The sequence below is a fragment of the Suncus etruscus genome, chromosome 17 (genome assembly GCF_024139225.1).
Source record: "Suncus etruscus isolate mSunEtr1 chromosome 17, mSunEtr1.pri.cur, whole genome shotgun sequence".
Taxonomy (NCBI): Eukaryota; Metazoa; Chordata; class Mammalia; order Eulipotyphla; family Soricidae; genus Suncus; species Suncus etruscus.
In genome coordinates, this window is record NC_064864.1 from 20,219,398 (window position 1) to 20,242,385 (window position 22,988).

Below are 22,988 nucleotides of genomic sequence, written 5' to 3' on the forward strand. Positions count from 1 at the left end.
GCATGCAGCCGACCTGGGATGGACCCAGGTTCGGTTCCTGGCATCCTATATGGTCCCCCAAGTTTGCCAGGGATGCAGAGCTAGGCGTGACCCCTGAGTGACATCAGTGTGTCCAAAAACAAAACAAAACAAAAGTCATTCTGGGACTAGAACCATAGTACAAAATCAAGGTATATGCCTTACATGTGGCCAACCCAGATTTAATCCCCGGCACCTCATATGGTCCCTTGTGACCAGCAGAACTGATTCCTGGGCCAGGAGTAAGCCCTGACAACGAACAATAGAAAAACCATTTCGGGGGCCAGAGCGATAGCACAGCAATAGTCCATTTGACTTGCATGCGGCCATCACAGGACAGACCCCTGTTCGAATCCCAATATCCCATATGGTCCCCTGAGCCTGCTGAGAGAGACTTTTGAGTGCAGAGTCAGGAATAACTCCTGAGCACTGCCGGGTATGACCCAGAAGCAACAACAAAAAACCACGTATTCTTTTCTTTTTTTTATGGGGGGTTCACACCTGGCAGCACTCAGGGGTCACTCCTGCCTCTGTGCTCAGAAACCGCCTTGGCAGGCTCAAGGACCATCTGGGATGCCAGCATTCAAATCCTTCTGCATGCAAGGCAAACACCCTACCTCCATGCTATCTGTCTAACCCAACACTTATAATTTTCTATTCCTACCGCAGAGAGTAAAAGGAGATGAAGGTAGAGAAACAGAGAAAGAACACCCAAGAGCTTAACAGAGGATCTATTTGGCAGTCTTGAATTCTGTGCTGCTAACTGAACATTCACAGACATAAAGACCCAAGAAAGAATGCTGAACTAAGCCACATCAGCTCACTCTAGTGATGGAAGGATGAGCACACCCAACTCTTACATGGTAGATAATATGTACCAGGTATGATCTAAGGTGCTGTATTCAACCTATAAATTCACATATAAGTCTCATAGACAACATTTTTTTTTGTTTTTGTTTTTGGTGGGGTGTTTTGGGCCACACCCGGCTGTGCTCAGGTGTCACTCCTGGCTCCGAGCTCAGAAATTACTTCTGGCAGGCTCGGGGGACAGTATGGGATGCCAGGAATCAAACCTGGGTCTGTCCAGGTTGGTCGTGTGCAAGGCAAATGCCTTACCACTATGCTATCTCTCTGGCCCATTTTTATTTATTTCCTTTTGCATATGAATTAATTGAAGTTAAAGATTCAATAGGGGCCGAAACAGTGGCGCAAATGGTAAGGCATCTGCCTTGCCCTTGCTAGTGTAGGATAGACCGCAGTTCAAGCCCCTGGCATCCCATATGGTCCCCCAAGCCAGGAAGTGATTTCTGAGCACATGGCCAGGAGTAACTCCTGAGCATCGCTAGGTGTGACCCAAAAAATTAAAACAAAAGTTTCAATAAACCCCCCATAGTCCAGTAGTTTAAAAGAAAAAATTTCAAATCCCGGATATTTATATTACCTAGTACTTAGCCATTACATAGTATTTTCAAAATAGTGTTACAGTTTGAAATAAAGAGCATGGGATTATAGGAACCAAACTCTAGGGAGCTATGTAAGAAAACCCTCCAGAGGTTGACCAAAACTCAGACATTCCACAATAAAAGCCACTCATTGCTTTGACATACAATCCCGGACTCCCTGAGAGGAGTCATGAAAGGGAACTCATCCACATTTGATACTGCAGATTAAAATAAAATATAAAGCATAAAATCTGTTTTCAGTGAGGCTATCCCAGGCACCGTGGTTCTAATTCATCAGGCAGATGTGTCTGATGAAGCAGGGTAACAGCGGAGAAATAATTCACAAGCAGTCAGTTCAAGTTTCATTGGAGACGGCTTGCCCTATCCATGGCCCTATTCCATGGCCCTATCTCTGCCATGTGCAGCCTGTGCACCATGTCGGCTTAACTCATCTTTTCTCCCCATGAGCTCTCTGCTAAGTTTTCTCTGCTGAGCAACTTCTTTTGCTGCTTCTCCTCTTTGCCTTTTGCTGCTCTTCTCAACCCATATGAAGGTGGATCCGATCATCCCGGTGGGATTAATATCTCAAAAGAAGAGGTTAGGGAAAGAGGAAGTTGGGGGCAGGGTTACAAGATGCTCTTTAACACTAGATGAAAAGCTGCTGGGAGGGGTCAGGCAGTGGCGCTAGAGGTAAGGTGCCTGCCTTGCCTACGCTAGCCTTGGATGGACCTTGGATGGACCTTGGATGGACCGCGGTTCGATCCCCCGGCGTCCCATATGGTCCCCCAAGCCAGGATCGACTTCTGAGCGCATAGCCAGGAGTAACCCCTGAGCGTCACCGGGTGTGGCCCAAAAACCAAAAAAAAAAAAAAAAAAAAAGAAAAGAAAAGCTGCTGGGAAACTCCTGGAGATACTGTGCTAAGAAATTAAGACATTTGGTGAATGGAAGGGCTCGTTTCAGGTGTTAGATATTTGGGAATCTGAAATGTGGAGCTGGAGCAATAGGACGGTGGGGAGGGCACTCACCTTGACACAGGAATAACTTCTGAGTGCAGTCAGGAGTAACTTCTGAACATCAGCAGCTGTGGCCCCCAAATAACAGTATTGAAACTTGGAGTAAATCTTCCAAAATGGAAGCAAAAACCTTTGGGTGGTAGAAGAGCCAGTAAACAGTGAAAACCCAGGACACATCTTGAGAAGGGATCCATCTTTCCTGCACTTGCTGAGCAGTAGCAGCAGGCCCACTGAGGGGACCAAGAGGTTCCACATCACACATAGGGCCATGTGAGCATCACCTGCCCCTCAGGACACCGTGGGCTGCCTTGGACTTGGAAAGTGGCTCTGAGCCCCCAATTCCATTAACTATTGATCTAGTTTAAGAGAAGTTTCACCTCACTTCAAACGTTTCTTCTCTGTACATACCACATTAGCTCCACAACCTTGTGACTTCTCACCAAAACAAACATAAACATAAAATCCAAAACAAGTAATAAAAATCAAAAACGACTTACTGCTCATTTATGTATAAAAATTATTTATTGAGAAAATTTATAAATAATTTGTGGATAAAGATCACTCAGGAGGAAAGAAAACTCCTGCAACTTAAAAGCTTAAGTTTTAACATTAGGTCTTCTGAAGGTGCTGTTTTGGAGAGAATGAAGGGGAAAAATGGCCAGAGCCATAGTTAGTGGCAAGGAGCTTGTCTTGCACGTGGTTGACCTGGGTTCAATCCCTGGTACCATATATGATCCCCTGAGCCCACCTGGAGTGATCCCTGAGTGCAGAGGTAGGAGTAAACACATCACCTACAGATATAGTCCCCAAACAAAAGAAAAACACATGGAAGTCTGAGAGCTGAAATGAGATAAAGACCAGGAGAAGTGGCAGAAATGAAGAGCATGGTAGATGATATAAAAAGACTTAAAGCTTTGAATAGTAGAACAGGAGTTAAGAAAAAGATCAAGGAGCTCCAAATTGAGGAGGAAAGCACTAGGAAATAAGTGGAAAATAGTCTGAAAAGAAATGAACAAGCAAACCAGAAAACTATGAAATGAATTCAGGAATATAAGAATCATCGAGTCCTCAAAGGACAGGAAGGCAAATGTGATAAAGAAACAATAGTTAAAGAAATCATCGATAAGAACTTCTTGGAGTTGAGATTACAAGTGCCAAGATCCAAGAGGTCCAAAGAGGCCCAGGGAAAATAGACCCAATTAGGAAAACTCCAAGATACATTATACTCAAAATGAGAAAAGATAGAATATTGAAAGCAGCAAGACTGGGGCTAGAGAGACAGCACAGAGAGAGGTAAGGCGTTTGTCTTGCATGGAGAAGGAGGGTGGTTCGAGTCTCGGCATCCCATATGGTCCCCGAGCCTGCCAGGGATGATTTCTGAGCGTAGAACCAGGAGTAACCTCTGAATGTTGCTGGGTGTGACCCAAAAACCAAAAAAGAAAAACAAGAAAAGAAAAAGAAATAAAAGAAAGCAGCAAGATCAAAAAGGGACTTATATGCCAAGCTACAAGGTTCACAGCAATTCTATAAAATAAGACTTTATAAGCCAGAAGACAGTGCAAAAACTCAATGAAACAAAAATCTTTCAAGAATATTCTTTCCAAGGACTGGAAAATAGCACAGCGGTAGGGCATTGCCTTGCATGCAGCTGATCCAGGAAGGATGTTGGTTCAAATCCCGCATCCCATAGGGTCCCCTATGCCTACCAGGGGCAATTTCTGAGCACAGAGCCAGAAGGTACCTTGAGTGCTGCCAGGTGTGACCTCCCCCCCCCCAAATAAAACCATAAAAAAAGAATACTGATCCAGTTATATTATCATTCATATTTGAAGGAAATATATAGATCTTTATGAACAAGCAACAGTTAGGGAATTCATGACCTTGAAACCAGTTTTGGTAGAAGCATTATAAGAGCTCCTTGGGGGACCAGAGCCCTGGCACGGCTGTATGGTGTTTGCCTTGCACGCACTGACCCATGTGTTTGATCCCCTGGTGTCCCATATGGTCCCCCAAGCCAGGAGCAATTTCTGAGCACACAGCTAGGAGTAATCCCTGAGCATCACCGGGTGTGGCCCCAAAATAAATTTTTAATATAAATCTTTATTTAATTACCATGATTACTAGCATGTTTGTAGTTGGATTTCAGTTATAAACAGAATACTCCCCTTCACCAGTGCAACATTCCTACCACCAATACCGCCCACATCCCCCCAAAATAGAATAATAAAAAAAAGTTTCTTGGGGGATGGAGCATTAATACAATAGGTAGGGAATTGGACTTGTGTATATATACCAATCAGTTTGATTCCTGGCATCCCATGGGGTCTCCTAAGCACTGAGTGAAGAGCCAGGAGTACCCTGACATTATTACTTTTGTAGCCCAAAAAGAATAAAAAATATCTCTAAAGGACAAACAGAAATAAAATCAATAAAAGAGCTACTTTAAAGGACAGGCGAAGCAATCCAATATGTGGCATTGAGTATGGAACTCATTAATAGGGCACGTAGTTGTAATATACTAGATTAAGAAAGGTTAACATATTTAGCAATAATGGGGCCGGAGAGATAGCATGGAGGTAAGGCTTTTGCCTTGCATGCAAAAGGACGATGGTTCGAATCCCGGCATCCCATATGGTTCCCTGTGCCTGCCAGGAGTGATTTCTGAGTACACAGCCAGGAATAAACCCTGAGTGCTGCTGGGTGTGCCCCCAAAACAAAACAAAACAAAACAAAAACATTTAGCAATAAATCATCACAAATGGATGTTTTACTGATTTATTTTCTGATAGCTATTTGTCATTCATTTGTTTTATGGAGCAAGTAATATAAAGCATTTCCTATATGTCTGCCATGGGGCAGGGAAATGAAATAATGAAGTAATATGAAACAAGCTGCTATATGCCTACTGAGCAGTGAAAGGGAACCTAGGAACATTGGTGTGGGAAGGTGGTGACATTGGTGGTGGGATTAGTGTTGGAATATTGTTTGTCTGAAGCAACTCTAATATGAACAACTTTATAAATTAAAGTGTCTTTTTTTTTTTTGTATTTGGTTTTTGGGTCACACCCGGCAGTGCTCAGGGGTTACTCTTGGCTCTACACTCAGAAATCGCTCCTGCTAGGCTTGGGGGACCATATGGGATGCCAGGATTCGAACCACCATCCTTCTGCATGCAAGGCAAATGCCCTGCCTCCATGCTGTCTCTTCAGCCCCAAATCAAAGTGTCAACCAAAATATTTAAAAAGAATTCGATCCTTTGGGCCTGAGCAGTGGCACACGTGGTAGGGCACTTGCCTTGCTTGTGCCAACCTAGGACAGACTGTGGTTCGATCCCCCAGCATCCCATATGGTCCCCCAAGCCAGGAGCAAATTCTGAGCACATCACCACACCCTGAACATCACTGGGTGTGGCCAAAAACCAAAGACCAAACAAAACAAAGCAAAACAAAACAAAACAAAACAAACAAAACACACACACACACACATACACACACACAATCCAGGATGATAACATAGATTCCCAGGAAGACAGAGGAAAAAATTATCTTTTCCATTTAACATGACTAATGGCTATTCCTTAGTCAAGTCCATCAAAAAATCATCATTGCTTAAAGTTGGAAGATAATACTGAGATTAAGGCTTGCCTTGACTGCTTCCAACACAAGTTCAATCCCCAGCACCATATCTGGACCCCAGAGCACCACCAGGAATGATCCCTGGACAGTAAAGCCTCCCTCCCCAATTGCTCATATTCACTCTGAGATTCTCATTCGGAAATGACCTAAAAGATCAAGAAAACCATGCCCCTAACCCCATCAACTGGATTCCTTATTGAAGCTTCCTACAAATCAAGGGTTTTCTGTATACATATATATATATTGTTTTCTTTTTTCACATTTGCAATAATAGACAAAAATCTGGAAAGCCTAGCTTAAAAAAATATGAATGAAGGGGGCCAGAGAGATAGCATGGAGGAGGTAAGGCGTTTGCCTTGCGTGTAGAAGGTCGCCCCCCGCGGCCTTCCTGTTAGCCCCGCCCACTTCCGGTCGGCCGCGCGTCCCTCCCGAACGGCGCCTCGTGATTGGCTGCCTCTTGACGGGCCGGAGGCGGCACTTCCGCCTTTGCGCCTGTGATGACCCGCGTCAGGTTCGTCGCGCTTCCAATCGCGCGGTGTAGCGCTCCGGGACGCAGCTTTGAGATCCGACTCCGCGCAAGCGCCTCGGGGTGCAAGACCTGTGTGACCCGCTCAGTTTTACCAAAACTTTAATAATATTAATTTTTATTTTTGCAAATTCAAAGGAATCTTTTTAGTTACAATTCAGCACCTAGGGCAGGAGAGATGGCACTGCGGGAGGGCGTTTGCCTTGCACGCGGCTGATCCAGGAGGGACTGTGGTTCGAATCCAAAATGGTCCACTGAGCGACTCTGGGTGTGAACCCCCCAAAATGATAAAATTAGGCCCGTAGTTGGTTTCGGGGAAAGTTATGTGTAGAAAGCGGTGGTGGGAGTCCTCCAGCGTTCAGGACTTAGGTCTGTGCTGTGTGTGGCCCTCTGCCATACTGGCATGTTAAATCTGCAATAATTTCAGCCACTGGAGAGGGGGGATTCTTTTTATTTTTTGTCCCCCAATTCATAATACACACGAGGGGGGATTCTTTTAAATTGTTAGGTGCTGTGAACAATTTCCAGTAGTAGTCCACCTCGACTTGGAGCCATTCCCATTGAACACTGACCTGGTTAGTGGGTCTTAATGAAAAGATAGGCCCTTGACATGGAAGGGTGGGAGGGTAGGGTGTGTGCTGTCAGGATTATAACTCCTTGCCTTTAAACTCACTAGGATCTTCTACAGCATTTCACAGTAGAGACCCTCCCTGAGTATGGGTGGGGTTCTAAGTGAGACACAACTGCCCTGTATACTGAATTTTTTTCTCTCCTTTTAGGACAGATCGTTGCCTACCAGAAGCCTCTCCCAGCTGTGGGCATACATACCCCCTTGGGCTTTTTTTTTTTTTTTTTTTTTTTTGGTTTTTGGGCCACACCCATTTGACGCTCAGGGGTTACTCCTGGCTATGCGCTCAGAAGTCGCTCCTGGCTTGGGGGACCATATGGGACTCCGGGGGATCGAACCGCAGTCCGTCCTAGGCTAGCGCAGGCAAGGCAGGCACCTTACCTCTAGCGCCACCGCCCAACCCCCCCACCTTGGGCTTTTAAGGTGAGTTCTATTTCTATTCAAACTGAACATTCCTCTGCCAGATAAAATGAAACTTTCGGTAATTTAAAGTTTAAGCCTTGGTAATTCCTGCGAGAGACAGAGAAAAACAATTCGGTTCTTGGTTTTGTGTATGATTGCAAGCATGCACTCCTTGGGAAACAAACACCTCACCTGTGAAGCCTTGAGCTCAAAGGACATCACCTGTAGTCCCAACTTTTGGTGTGTTGTGCACCATTTGTGGGTGTTCAGGGTTTACCTCCTGTCTCTACAGCCAGGAAATCCATTTGGTGGGCTCTGGATCATATGGGATGCCCAGGATCAAACCTCTCTGTAAGGTGCAAGGCAAACATGGAAACATGTTGCAAATTGGTCCCGGGTTTTTCTTTGTTTTGTTTTGTTTTATTTTTAAATTTCATTAACTCATTATTTTGCTATCTCCGGGCTGGAGAGATAGCATGGAGGTAAGGCATTTGCCTTGCATGCAGAAGGACGGTGGTTTGAATCCTGGCATCCCATATGGTTCCCTAAGCCTGCCAGAGCGATTTCTGAGCGTAGAGCCAGGAGGAACCCCTGAGCGCTGCTGGGTGTGACCCAAAACAAAACAAAAAAAATTAAAAAAATTTTTGCTATCTCAGTCTATGTTCTATTCTGTTCTTATGCTTGTTTGTCTTTTTAAATAAGCTGTATTCTTTATAGTGGAAGGTGGGGATGGCATACAGATGTTAAAAAATTAATGTTATTTTGAGCCTGTTGCTTTTGGGACTAAGGAAACAGGGCGAGTGAGCAAATGAACAGAATATAGGCCATCAGTGGTGTACCCATGGCAAATGTGCCAGCGGTGGCACACGAAGGCCTTGCAGCTGGCATGAGGGAAAGTCCGCAGTTAAGATATGTGCCGCGGCGGGAGGCAAGTGTGCCAGTGTTGGCTTTGCAGCTCACCTGCCAACAGGGCTGGACTGGCCTTTGGGAGGACCGGACATTGTCCCTGTGGGCTGTGGCCCCATCCTCCTGTGCTGGCTGAACATATCGCCCCATTATCTTTCCTGTGCAATTTCCTTTAAATTACATTGTTTTCTGGGGGGATCTTTGGGTGTTCAGCATTCCTTTGGGAGTTTTGTGTGACAGCAGAGGATTAAGAAGAGATGTTTTAGTCGTCGTCTTTGTGGATCTTCTCTCACCTCCCCATGTCCCCTCTTCTCTTTCTCCCCTTCCCCATGTCACATCATCTTGTGTGTTGTCTGTTGCACTCCTTACTTATTAGTGGCTGGCCTTGCCTTTCAAGTGTGCTTCTACGTTTTAGCTGTGCCCCTGGACTTCAATGGGCGGGGCCTGGTGAGGTCATGTGATTGGGTTGTTCAACCTAAAATGCTTGGGCCTATTTTTTTGTCCCAGTTCGGCCCTGCCTGGCAATGTGTTCCTCGCCTCTCGGCTGCCTGAACCACCCACAAGGCTGTGAGAAGCGAAGTCTCACTCTCCACCTCGCCTCTGAACCCACCCAGGTACTTACCTACAGCACCGTTCTTCTGTCACACCCTCCCACTCTGGAGGGAGACTTGAGGAGAACAGGAGATGCAATCTGCATTCTACATCATTTATTATTAGGTAAACTTCTACTTTGCCCTACCTGTGCTGCCTAAGTTTAATTGGACCAATAATACTAGCGTTAATTATAAACTTACCTGGGCTCCTTTTTAGAAACCTATTAAATTATCTGGCTATTTGTCTAGGTGTCCGGGTTAGGATTGCACAAGTCTGGTTTTCACTCAGTGGACAGTATATATATGTGTGTATGTATATATATATATATATATATATATATTTGGTAGTTTTTGGGTTACACCCAGCTCGACGCTCAGAAATTGCTCCTGGCAGGCTCCGGGGACCAGATGGGATGCTGGGATTCGAACCAATGACCTTCTGCATGAAAGGCAAACGCCTTACCTCCATGCTATCTCTCATGCCCCGGACAGTATATTTTTTGACCAAAACGGATGTCTACAATTAGTAAAATTCCCTAATCACATATTTTTTATGAGGACGGATTTGTATACAACACTTAATTAGATTTTTTTTATTTACAAATTTTATCATTTTGTATACTGGAAGTCTTGAACAAAGAAAATGAGTACAGCAAAAAAAAGCAAAAACAGATAGTGGAAGACCATTCCAAGAGGCCTGGACAGAGACATATAGAGTGATTGAACGCAGTGGGAAAGCATTGTGTATTATGTGTTGTTGTTTTAAATAATTAAGGATTAGGCTGGATGGCGATGGATGGTGAAGGATGGATGGATCTTTCTCTGCCATCCCAGGCCACGTGGCTCCGCAACCCCCATCAACCGGCGGGTCTGGGGTCCAGGAAAGCGACAGGTATAGAACTCACTCACAGGCAGGCATCAGGAACCATCAGCTTTATTCATGCCCTATTCTCCACATGTGTGTGGCCTATCTCATAACCTTTTAAGCATTCAGCCATTCTAGGCTACCCTGCGTCTTAACCCTTTCAGCCATCTTCCCTTTGGCCTCCATCCTGGTCCAAGACCAGAAACAGAGACCCCAAAGCCAGCGAGCTCAGCAGGGCTGAAAGGGGCCGAATTCCCTCAGTCCAAGGCTTATCTAACTTTTCCAAGACCCCTCCCAGGAATGGGCGGGGTCTTGTAGGTAAGGTAACACCTAATATTCAGTTCCCAAGACCCCTCCCAGAAATGGGTGGGTCTCAGGTAGCTACACCCAGATCCAGGGTCTCAAGTACACTACAATGTGTAATGAAAATGTTGTGTCTCGTACATCAAGTATCAAACGTCACTTTGAGACCAACCATAACAGTGTTGCTGGACTTGGTTTAGCTCAAAGAAAAGAGTTCCTTGTAGGAAAATTAAAGAAATATCACTCCCAGTCTCTTAGTTTTAGCAACTATCTTTCAAAAACTATCATCTTACAGTTGCCAGCTTTCAAATTTCACTGGCAGATTTCATGGCAAAACATGGTAAGCCCCTCTCTGATGGAGATTTTATCAAAAAGGTAATTTTGGTTGGGAGTAATTTACTCTTCCATGATTTTGAAAACAAGAATAAAAATTGTGCAGTGCATCTCTGAGATGCCACCAAGCAGAAATACTGCAAAAGATAGGGTTTTGCAAATGGCTGCTGATGTTAGTCAACAGCTTACTTGCGACTTACAAAAAAGCACCCTTCTACTCCATGTGCTTGGATGAAAGTATAGATATTACTAACCATGCAAGACTAGCGCTCATTTTGCGTTATGCTACTGGTGACATTATGAGAGAAGAGCTGATAAAACAGCTGTCTTTGCCTGGAAGAATGCAAGGAATAGATATCCACAATGTTGTGATGGAGGCTTTTTCATCACTAGACATAAGTCGGAAAAAGTGGTTTCATTTACTAGCGATGGAGCACCTAGCATGGTGGAGACAACATCAGGATTCATTCATTTCTTTGCTAAGGAAGCAACACATCCACTGATTCAATTTCACTGCATACTACATCAAGAGGCTCTCTTTGCCAAAAAAGAAGCAGCAAAAAACTTGACGATGTCCTCAAAGGTGTAACAAAGATGGTGAACTTTATCATGGTGCATGCTCTTAATTTTTGACAATTTCAAGCCCTTCCTGATGCAGTTCAGGCACAATATAAAACTTTACTGATGCACAATAATGTCCGGTGGCTGAGCAGAGGATGAGTGTTTGAGAGATTTGAGGCCTGCTTGGAAGAAGTTAGGCTATTTATGAACAAAAAGGGGGAAGACTATCCTCAACTCACCAACATGGCCTGGCTTACCAACCTCATGTTCTTTACAGATTTTACTAATCACTTTAATGTATTAAACAAAAAATTACAAGGTATGGGGAAAAAAAGGCAGAAAGCATGTTTAGTGACATCAAAGCTTTTGAGAGAGAATTGCATGTTTTTGAAAAAGACCTTGAGAGTGGGCAGCTAGCATATTTTCCCACCTAAAAATACATTTGGATAATTCTACAACATTTGTGGACAGTGATAAAAAAAACAAACACCAGGAAATCCACAAAGCATATTCCACCATTGTAGCTGAAGCAGTGGAGAATTTTAGTCAAAAATTTTCTCAGTTCCATAAGATGGAGACAACCCTTTCATTTATAACTTACCCAGAAAAGTCCACATTTGAAGATCTTGATCTTTCCTGCTTACAGTGGTTGGATATTCAAAATTTGGAAATGGAGCTACTGGAATTTCAAGAAAGCTCTATCAGGAAAAGTAAATTCAATGACTTGCATGTAACTCTTGAAAGTATTGAGTGTGAAAGGGTGGCCAATGAAATCACTGCTAGCAGTTCTGAAAATGAAATCCTAAAAGCATGGAATTCTCTGCCAGACTATGTTAAGTCCATGAAAGCACTTGGGATTGCTCTTCTTACTTTGTTTGGGTCATCCTATGCTTGTGAGCAGCTTTGAATCATATAAAACCTGATGCTAGAAACTGATTAACGGATGACATGAGTTCTGCATGTGTTGCTCTGAAATTAACGCACTATGAGCCAAGGATTGACAAGTTATCAGCATGTATGCATGCAGCACCAAAAGTGACATTAATTTTTTTCAGAGCATGCCCAATGCATATACTTACACGATGCAGTGTTTTAGTTTGCTAAAATTAAGACACTTTCTAAGTTATTTAAATATTATTTAAAGTTGTTATTTAAAAAAGGGACTTTCCATGGCCCGGTTGTATTCCAATCTGGAATTTCCAATAAAAACGGTTGGTTTAATTGAAAGCTCTTTTGTTGTTTTTACATCATATTATATACTCTTTGGGAATACACACTGAGTCTTGACACAATTAACAGTTTTAAGAAGTTTATCTTTTTATTTTTTTTTAAGTCAGGATACATTTGACGTGAATAATACATTTAAAATATATTGTGTAACTGAATCAAATTCTTCCTAAATTCATTAAATTAAATGAAATATTAAAACATTATAAATTGCCAATAAATTGAAATGAAAACCAAAGGATTGTGAATCAAATGGATTCTCTGACAATACAAAGATTCCAACCTTTAAAAATGATGTTACATAGTTCAGGCAACTTTATAAAGAGTTTTTAGATACTAAAGTCTTTGGTAGAAGATTTCAAACCTGAACCTCATTGCATGCCAAGCAGACACCAGGCCTAATGAGGTACTTCTGCTATTCAATCAGTGGGTTCTTTGTTTTGTTCTGGTTTTGGGTGGCCATAGCTGCCAGTGCACAGGGGCTACTCCCAGTTCTAGTGGTGTTGGGGATCCAACCTGGGTCTCCCACATAGAAGTGAAGCTCCAGTTCATGGAACTGTTCCCCTGGCCCTGATCCTAATTTTTTGTTTTGTTTTGTTTCAGGGCCACTGTGCTCAGGCGTTACCCCTGTCTCTGCTCTCAGGGATCCCTCCTAGTGGAGCTTGGGACACCATATGGGGTGCTAGGTATTGAACCTGAGTCAACTACAGTTACTCCTCGCTTTACGACCTACTTGTGTAGTGACTGCTCACACTTACGAACATCTCTTCACCCTTACGACTGCTCACATGACCATCTCACCAATGGTACGTACTAGGACATGGTAGCGGCCCTGCGTCTCAATGTCATTCATGGCTGATGTACACTATTCTGAGGTCTAGTACCGCTGTTTTCCTAGTCAGTATTCACATTTCAGCAGTAAATTAGTTTTTTGCGACGCAAAGAAAAAACATTATAAACAGCTATATTGTACTGTACGTACAGTACAACTATACTGTATACAGTCCAGGATCTCTCTCAGGCCCACACAATACAGCACAGTAGTGTGACAATATACAGTACAGTTACAGTATATACAGTACAGTGTAACTAAATGTTTATAAAGCTCTTTCTTCAGGCATACAAGTTGTATGTGATCTGGGTACCTTATTCTATATTGTACTTTACCCCAGATGTCTCCAAAAAGGAAAAGCAAGGCTTCACCAGAAAAAGCCAAGAAACAAAGGAAGGCTATTGATCTTGAGAAGAAAATGAAGATCATAAAGGATTATGAAGGTGGCAGAAAAGTCCATGAGATAGCACATGACTTGCAGCTGGCACATTCAACCATTTCAACAATCCTTAAGGATAAAGATAGAGTAAAAGAGGCAGTGAAAGCATCAACAGGCTTTAACGTCATAATAACTAGACAGCGGAAAGGTCTAATTCATGATATGGAGAAGTTACTGGCTATCTGGTTTGATGACCAGATTCAAAAAGGAATGCCAGTGAGCCTTTCAATAATTCAAGCCCAGGCACTCAATATCTTTGAGACTTTGCAAGCACGCAGCGGTGAAGTATCAACCAAAACCTTTACAGCAAGTAACGGATGGTTTCAACGGTTTTCTCGAAGATTCAACCTGCATAATTGGAGTGTCAGTGGTGAGGCAGCAAGAGCAGATGTAGAAGTAGCAGAAAAGTGTGTTGACCAATTTGATAAAATCATAGAGCAAGATGGCTACTGTCCAGAACAGATCTTCAATGTGGATGAAACTGGACTTTTTGGGAAGAAAATGCCTGAAAGGGAGGGAGAGCTAACTACCGAAGATTTAATAGAGTTGGAAGCACAGCAGAACCTTTTGGAGAAAGAAGAAAACGAAAACATGGAAGAAGTACCAAAGAAGTTTACTGTGAAGGGATTAGCTGGTGTGTTCTCAAAAGTGAATGCAGCTATGTTGGAACTAGAGAGTATGGATCCAAATGTTGAACTATTCACAGAGGTGGAAAGACAAATAAGTAAAGTTTTACAGTGCTATCGTGAAATATATGAAGAAAAAAAGAAAATGACAAAGCATATCACTCTAAGGGGATACTTTTGGAAAGTTCCACAAAGCAATACCAATGCTTCAATTTCTACTCCATCGTGTCCTTTACCTGGGCCTTCAACAGCTCCTGATAATAGCTCTGTTGATGACACAGATGAAGATTTTGAAGGATTCGTTGACTAAAACGATAGCTTGAATTTTTTTTGTCTATTTTAAATATCCTTTTTCCATCTTGTACACTATAGTACAGTACTGTGGTTTTTGGTGCTTTAATGTACCTACTTTACTAACTTTATGTTCTGTAATACTTTGCAATACTGTGTGTAAATTACACAACCTATGCAAATAAAACAAATGGAAGTTTTTAGTTTGGTCTTTCTTGTTTTTTACTTATTCAGAATACTGTATTGTCAAGTACTATGCATATACTGTACTACTGTATACAGTACATGCAGTTCGTCACTTAACAACCAATTCGCTTCACAACCAAATCGTTGAAATGGAACTTGGTCATTAAGCAAGGAGTATCTGTATGTATAAAGCCAGTGTCCTGACCACTGGCCCTACTTTTTTGTATGTATGTATATATGTTTGTTTGTTTGTTTGTTTGTATCTCAACCGGTGTTCAGGGGTTGCTCCTAGCACTGCGCTCAGAAATCACTCCTGGCGCCAGGTACCATATGGGATGCTGGGGTATCGAACCACAGTCCATCCTCAGTCAGCCATGTGCAAGACAAATGCCCTACCACTGTGCTACTGCTCCGGTCCCATGACCATACTTTTGTAACAAGAACTGGTGTGAGCTGTGGCCAGGCAGACAAGCAAGGTAGACTGTGGGAGGAGGCACATTCTCCAGATCCCCCACAGACAATACTCTGGCCACTGACTGTGGGGAGCCTAGCTGATGGAACCTAGAACAAAGACACCTCAGTAATCCCTGACTTTGTCACCCACGTGACCAAAGGCGCCCATGCCCTGAGAAAAAAGGAAATAGACAAATACTAAAGTAATTCAAAGCAGCCCAATACATCCAGCCAGAAAGAAAAATATAGAGCAACTTGCCTTTGTGTTAGCAAAAGGTTATTATGATTACAGCTGATGCTTTATTTATGCTTGCTGAGTAAAATTTATAGAACTCTGTTTGAATCTTATGCTTTCAGGTAAAACGTGCTCTCTACCTCTTTGCCCCTCCCTATTACCTGCCCCAGCTTATGCTAATGAATGCTTGTAATTGTAATTGGTGGAAAAACCTGTAACACCCTCTGACGTATTTCAGCCCTTAAAAGCTGATCACCCGACAATAAACTTTCCTTTTGAACAGCATGTGTTGTCTTGAGGGCTTCTCTTACTAACTTCTCAAGTTTTTCTTCACAGGTCTGTTCTGCTCGGGCAAGCCCACGAATAACTAGCAACCTTCATTTACACACCCCCGTGGGTCGGGGGTCTCCCACGGGAGGTTGCAACTGACAGGAGAGGAGAGGAGGATCCTTCCAATCAGTTCTTTTTTTTTTTTTTTTTTTTTTTTTTTTGGCCACACCCAGTGACACTTAGGGGTTATTCCTGACTCTGCTCTCAGAAATAGCTCCTGGCTTGGGTGATCAAACCACGGTTCATCCTGGGTCAGTCACGTGCAAAAGCCCTACTGCTGTGCCACCGCTCCAGCCCCCAAAGTTCACTCTTGCCCACTGCCAGGATCTAGCTCCAGTCTACACTCCTGTTTCCCCTAGCCCAGAAACCTAGAGCCTTATGAGTACTCCCGAGTCTGGAGTAGGGATCTGGGTCCAAGATAAGCTGTAGTCACAGGCCACTTTCCCTCACCCCTCCCCACTGATCCAGTCCTGCCCCTATGCTGAGGCTCCCAAGAGCCTACAACTCTTCGGCGGCTCCAGCCTCCTGCCCGCCAGGCTTCACTGAACAGAGATTGTGCCAGTGTTGCCAGAAAAGGCATGTGCGTGGGAGGAGACCCAATTAGGAAGGGAAACGGGAATATGGGGAGCCCAGGGGCAGTGCAGGCCTGAGGCCCTGTGCTGAGGAAATGCTGTGAGCACTGGAGAGGGAAGCTTCCCCTTAATGCTCCCAGTGCCTCCCACCCAGTGCCCTAGGCCTGTAGGACTCTTGCAACCTGCAGCCAGTGGAGGGCACAGCCCCTCTTGATAGCACTGGGAGGACCAGGGTTCCCCCCATATCCAACTTAGGAGCATATGAAACCCTAACACGGACCCTAACACCGACTGTTGAGCTGGCAGAGCACTGGGTTTTGTGGTCTCAGGCAGCCCCACCTCAAGCTCCTTTCATGCCCGGATGCTCAGTGTCCCCTCTGGGCGACACCAGCCATGCCCAGTCACACAGCTGAGTGAGTAGCTAGAGGTAGCCTGATGCCCTCCTGGAACCACGGTGGGATGTTGATATGCAGGGGAGGGAAGACAGAAAAGTGACAGAGAGGGAGCCCCTCATTCTAGTCCTCCTGCCTCTCTCCTCCCCAGGCCCATGAGGATAGAAGGCCCCACGCCAGCCCTGTAGAAACACTCCGCTCCCCCAAATGCAGCTTCTTTACTACATCAGGCCATCCTGCTCAGCTCTTGCTAAGGCCAACACTTCCTGTCCCCAGCAGGAAGTAGAGGTGGCTTGAAGTGGGGGTGACAGGAAATGGGGCTGACAACTATTATGGGAACTAAAAGTCAACCGTCCTCAGAGCTGAGGCAATAGGGGGGTCCTTGCTAGGGCAGGTAGGGGTACTAGGCCCCAAGAGCTACCTGCCCAAAGTGGTGGGGTTGGTTGTAGAATTGTATTAAATTTTGGTGGTTCATTTTTAGTTTTAATGGCTAAGGAAAGGGCAGTGTTGGGTTCCATGGCTCAGTCCCTACCTCAACCCCCTTTTCAGCGCTGATTGGCAGTGGACAGCTATGACTCCTATTGGGGCTTCCTCTTACTTAATATTCTGTCCTTGGGCTCAGAGCCAGTCCCAGGTGGTCACCATGTACTCCACACCTGTTCCACTCTTGCTCCACAAGGCAGGACCCCATCTCTCCTGTCCTTTCTGCCCAGATGCGGATCCATCCCTCTTCCATGAGCCATGCTCTTATTAATATGATTTCCTCTGAGTTTGCAAGTCAAATCGTGCATTATTGAGCACACGCCCGGCTCCCCTTCCTTGGCTCCAGCTGGAAACGCAGCCAGTCGAGCTGGAGGCCATCTGGGAATGAGGAAGCCTCAGTCACGTGCCAGCAGCCATCATCGAAGGCTGGGAGCCCGGGCCTCACCCCTCCAGTGTCTATCCAGGGTCTCCTGCCCTGCCCTGCTCCTTCCTCAGGGGCTCAAGGGCCGCCTCATCTGTCAGGGGCTGCAAGAGACGTGCCCAACTAAGAGAGAGAGTGGGGAATGCAAGCTGAGTGAGTCTCCGGAAGGAGATGGGCCTCAGCTGGCAGAACCCCAGGCCCTTCCCCATCTTTCCCAGGCCCTGGATTCCTCATGATCCCACACCACAAAGACCTCTAGGGTTATGGCTGACTCAGACACCCTCTCCTGAAGGAGAAAACTTCCCCAGGAGATGTCCATGGGTATCCATCCCAGCGGGGTACCAGGTCAGCTCCAGTCACATTGAGGTGGAGGTGGAGCTCCTGAGTCTGTACCCAACCCAATTTAGGTTCTGCTGGCAGGGCAGGCGGTTTGCTGAGCTGGAACTCAGCCTTCAGGACTGAGTGGGTGAAGCCCTGGATAGCTTCCAGGAGGAGGTGGCCCCAGAGCCAGGTTTTAGAGCATCGTAGGACTCATCCGGTGGAAAATTCTGGGTGCCAGACACCATGCGTGTCGCGTGGAATGCCCACGCCAGCGGGTATGGACCCGTGGCTCCCCTGAGATGTCACCTCGGGGACGCTGGATGCTGGCACCCCCCTCACTCTGCCACGTGGCAGTTCTCACCACCCCACGTCCTATTTCTGGAACGTGGCGCTGGGTGCTTCTGTTTGGTTGTGTTAATTGGGATCAGTTTTTACAGAATGAGCTTAATGGGGTGGGAAAAATCTGTAAAAGTCTTTGTGTTCCAGTTAACCTGCGTGTAGGGAGCAGGCTTGGGGAGGGGATTCTTGTCCGGAAACATGGCTGTCCCCAACAGACACTGGCACCTCCCAAGCAGAAAGGCACAGGGGAAGGAGGGCTGAACAGGCCGCCTCTGCCCAGCCTGAATGTTTCCGGGTCAGGTTGAGTCCGTAACATGTCCTCGTGGTCACGTTGACCCTGAGGTCTGGGACAGGCCATGGCTGGAGTGGGGGAAAGATGACCTCAGTGACATTGACTTAGGACCAGAAGGTCACACTGTGCCTCCCTGCACAGAGAAAGAGGGTCACTGAAGCAAGGGCCTGGGAAATGTGAGTGGCAAAGAGGACAGGTGTATGGCTGGGCACCCTGCTCCGGGGATTCTGATCTCAAGAGGGGTCTGCAGGTGAGGGGAGCAAGAGGGGAGCCTCGGTGGGGGTTGTCTCCCTGGAACCAGGGACCACAGTGAAAGTTTGGGGAGCAGGTCTTAATATGGTTGCTGCCAAGATTCAGGGGTGCAGACAGGACTTAACCCCACATGATAGCTGCATAAGCCCATCTTCTCTGTCAGACACTAAGCAGCTCCAGAAGCCCCCAGCACTTTGAGGTGCAAAGATTCTGCACCCCAATGCTGGTCTTTGCTCTGTCCCCCATTGTTTTTGTTTATTTAATATTAGTGCCACATTGGGCTGTCTTGGTATGGCGCCTGCCAGGCTGCCATATCCCAGCTCTGGAACTGCGGGCCCCTGCATCCTGAGAGAGTGTTGTTCTCTGTAGGCCCTTCCTCAACCCCAAATTTCCTTCCTGGGAGCATCCCAGAAGCCTTGGAGTGCCTCCCCTATGCAGCTTCAGTGGGTTTGGGGGAGGCTGCCTTGTGTCCTCTTCCTGCACAGAGATGGATGTTCCTTTTTTTTTTTTTTTTTTTTTGGTTTTTGGGCCACACCCAGCGGTGCTCAGGGGTTACTCCTGGCTGTCTCTCAGAAATAGCTCCTGGCAGGCACGGGGGACCATATGGGACACCGGGATTTGAACCAACCACCTTAGGTCCTGGATCGGCTTCTTGCAAGGCAAACACCGCTGTGCTATCCCTCCGGGCCCAGGATGTTCCTTTATTGCCCATAAATCTCCACACAGCCCTTTGCGAAGACACATCGGAGGCTCTGGCTCCCCGTGTTTGTTGGCTGCAGGTTTAATTAGCCCGCCCCACAGAGGAGCAGCTGCCAGCGGTGGGTGGGCGGGCAGGGGTGAGTGGGGACCCTGCCTTTGGTCTGGGGTGAATGAAGCCAGGAATGCACCACTTGTCTCTTATGCACATCCATTGGCGTGGATTCAACCTATCAACTGAACAAGGGGACCCCTACATTCAAGGCTCTAGCAGCTCCTTTGTGGGAGCCCTTTAGTTTTTCCCAGCACAGGTTAGGTAGGTGGTTCTGAGACTGCTGGCATGGACCAGAGTGCGGGGCAGTTCCTCCTGCCTGGGCCAGCAGAGCAGGACACACCATAGCTGGACACTGCATGTGGCTGAGACTCTGCGGTCCCTGGGGCTCCTCCCCAGCCAGTAACCCACGCCCAAGGAAAGAAGAATCTGAGTTAAGGCTCAGAGGGGTCAGGAGCAGCTTTGGGGTGAGGGGCATTGTGTCCATTTTCAGGGGTCCCAACTGGGGTAATGGTGCCCAGTTAGGCCCTCTGCTTGCAACAAGGCTCCTCTGGGCCTGCCTGGGAACCCATGTGGAGGCAAAGGCCAAATCACTGAGTGTCCAAGGGAGACCAAGGAGCAGGAGACACTGACTGGCTCTCCCCAGCTGCACTCTCTGGCCTCTGCCAGACAACGTGGTGCTCCTCTAGGCGCCTCTTCTGTGAGATACAGAACAGTGGGATGGCTTCTGCAGGTTAGGATTCTCTCTCGATGTCTCTCAGTCCTGGCCTTGTTGGATCTGGTGCGGGATTTATCTGTCGCCATTAATCTAATGGGATCAGATCAGAAATCAAGGGGGGTTATCTAGAGGAGGGGGTAGAGTTTTGTTAGAACTGAGGAGTGAACCAAAGCAGAGAGTTCTGGGAAAATGGTTCTGAGGTCTTTTGTCACGAGGAGCTGGGCTGGATATTACAGATGGGGGTAAGATAGAATCCTGGGGATAGTGACCCTTGGGCTGCCCAGTTCTGGAGTAGGGAGCCCTGTGAAGTGCTCAGATTGTCATGTGGGACTCTAGGCAGACTTGGCCCACAGCTGGGTGGGAAAGGAAAAGTTGAGGCCTGAGGCAAGGCCCCCAGAGAGGCCAGGGCCTTGGGACACATAGTACCAAAAGGGGGTCGCCTCACTGGTGTGGGACTCCCCAAAGGCTACTGGACCAGGAACAACCCTGATCACGTGTGCATGAGCTCAGATGACACTGAGGGGCCAGGCCTAGGGACACCTAGGGTCGAGTGGCAGCCTCTGATTGACAGGTGAAGGGAGAGGCTGGAGGCAGTGTGAAGCCCCTGTCCAGGCACTGAGGGAGCGGAGGGGCCGTGTTCCAGCCACAGGGTGGGCCCCTGCCCAGAAACTCAGCTCAACACCTCCTGACCCGTGTCCTCACCTGCACACCAGGCACACCTACAGGGGCTCCTCCTGCAAGTTTATGGGTGAACCCCATTACACGGGGGCCTGCATAGAGCCATGGCCTGGGGGAGGCTCCACATCCCTCAGGGAGTAGGAGCTTCTTGTGCATTTCCGCCTAGCAAATTCTCAGTCCCTCTGGACATCAGCTGCTAAACATTCCATTGCTTCTATTATTTCAAAACTAATTTTGGGATTAAAAAATAATTCTTCCAATTACTGTTCACAGCTCCGGGCAGTCAGACAAACAAGAGCCAGGCCCCTTCCTGAGGACCCAAGCCAACCAGGGGAACAGCAGTGGCCCATCAGAGAATGGTGGACATCTCCACCCTCCTGGCCAGAGAAGGGGAGCCCCCACCCCAACATGAGAACAATGCTTGAAAATTTCCCTCCTATGCCCTGCAGTGTCTCAGCCCTGCCAGGTATCACCCACCTCAGCAGTCCAGGATTCAGACAGGCAGGATCCTGGCTCAGGTCACCTGTAGCTTCGCACCCTCAATGGAGCCAGGAGATGTGCAAAGAAAGCCAGCAGAGAGAGGGGAAGGAAGGGACATGCTGCTTCTGGCGCCTTAATTACCTTCTGAAGATGCAGGTGTCGGGGTGTGTCCAGGAGGCTGGAGGCTGGACTTGACAGTTCCTGCCCCCACCCTGGAGCTCAGAGCTGGTGGGTGAGTCGGGCTTGGGGTGGGGGGCGCAGCTGGGGGGGAGTCCACAGCCCCTCCCGGCCATGCCACGCTGGGCTGGTCGGTGATCTCATCTCTTTGCCAGGCTGTAAATACCACCCAAATGCTCACGACTCCCAAATTGTCCTCCAGCCTGGGCGCTTCTCCAGAGCTCAGCCTGCACAGCCCACGAGACACCCACGCGCAACCCAACCACAGCAGCCACTCCTCCTGGTGTCTCGGGGCAGGAGCCCTGCCAGCCCAGCCACCTAGCTGCCACCAGAAATGGACATGTGATCTGTGACCATAGCTCTCTGCACTGCCCGCCCCCCCGTCCCCCTTCTTCATCTGGCCCTCTGTGCCCCTTGGTTTCCAGCCTCCATGTGCAGCAGAGCCTGAGAGGGGGGCCTTCGCTTGGAAGCCAGATCTCACCTCTGTCCCAGGGAACAGAGTCTCCAAATCTGGGGGCCCCCTCTCCATGTCCAGGTCCTCCCAGACTCACTTGCTCCTCCAGCAACATTGTCCTGCCCAGGCCTTTGTATCTCTCCAAAGCAGGGCAGAGACAGGATGGAAGCCCAGGGGACACGAGCTGTGGCTCAGGAGGTAGGGCTGGGGTGGGGAGGAGCCAAGTCACAGCCCCTTCCAGAGTTGCAGTGCCCCCCCCCCCCCAAACAATCCCTAGCTGCAGGTACGATCTCCATTCACAGTGCTCGGTAAGGAGAGTTCAGCAGAGGTAGTGAGTGGCCAGTTTGGGGAGGCAGGCAAGCTAAGGAGATCAAGGGAGCCCCCCAAAGCCCTTTGAAACAGGTGTCTAATTTCCTGGGTACCAGGAAGGTGGGGTGAGGAGCGACTGGGGGCTTTCGTGCAGCGCAGAAGCCCACAGCCTCAGCTCAGAGCCCTGCCGCCCCCACCCCCGATTTAGCAGTTTACTGCATCTTCTCAGGAATGGTCAGGGCTGCTCGGGAGAAAACTGGATAAAGATGCTTCTGCCTCTGCTCCCTCTGCCCACTGACGCCCAGGCGCAGGCTGGCACAGTCCAGGGCCTGGCAGTGCAAGGCACAGGGTTGGGGGGGGCTGGGAGTGGGCCTGCAGGTGTACTGCAACACCAGACCCCACAGAGCTGCCTCTTATCTGCCTAGGCCCTGGGGGACAACGGGGTCACCCGGACAGGACCCGGCTGCCCAAAGGGGTGCGGAACAAGAGTTAGTTTGCTGAGCTTGC

At 47.3% G+C, this 22,988-nt stretch overlaps 1 protein-coding gene across 1 annotated transcript in view; it reads left to right on the forward strand.

Moving 5' to 3' along the window:
- Positions 1–22,988, forward strand: part of LOC125995037 (interferon-induced protein with tetratricopeptide repeats 3-like) — a 148,804-nt gene that overhangs the window by 52,796 nt on the left and 73,020 nt on the right. The gene's annotated exons all lie outside the window — the stretch shown is intronic.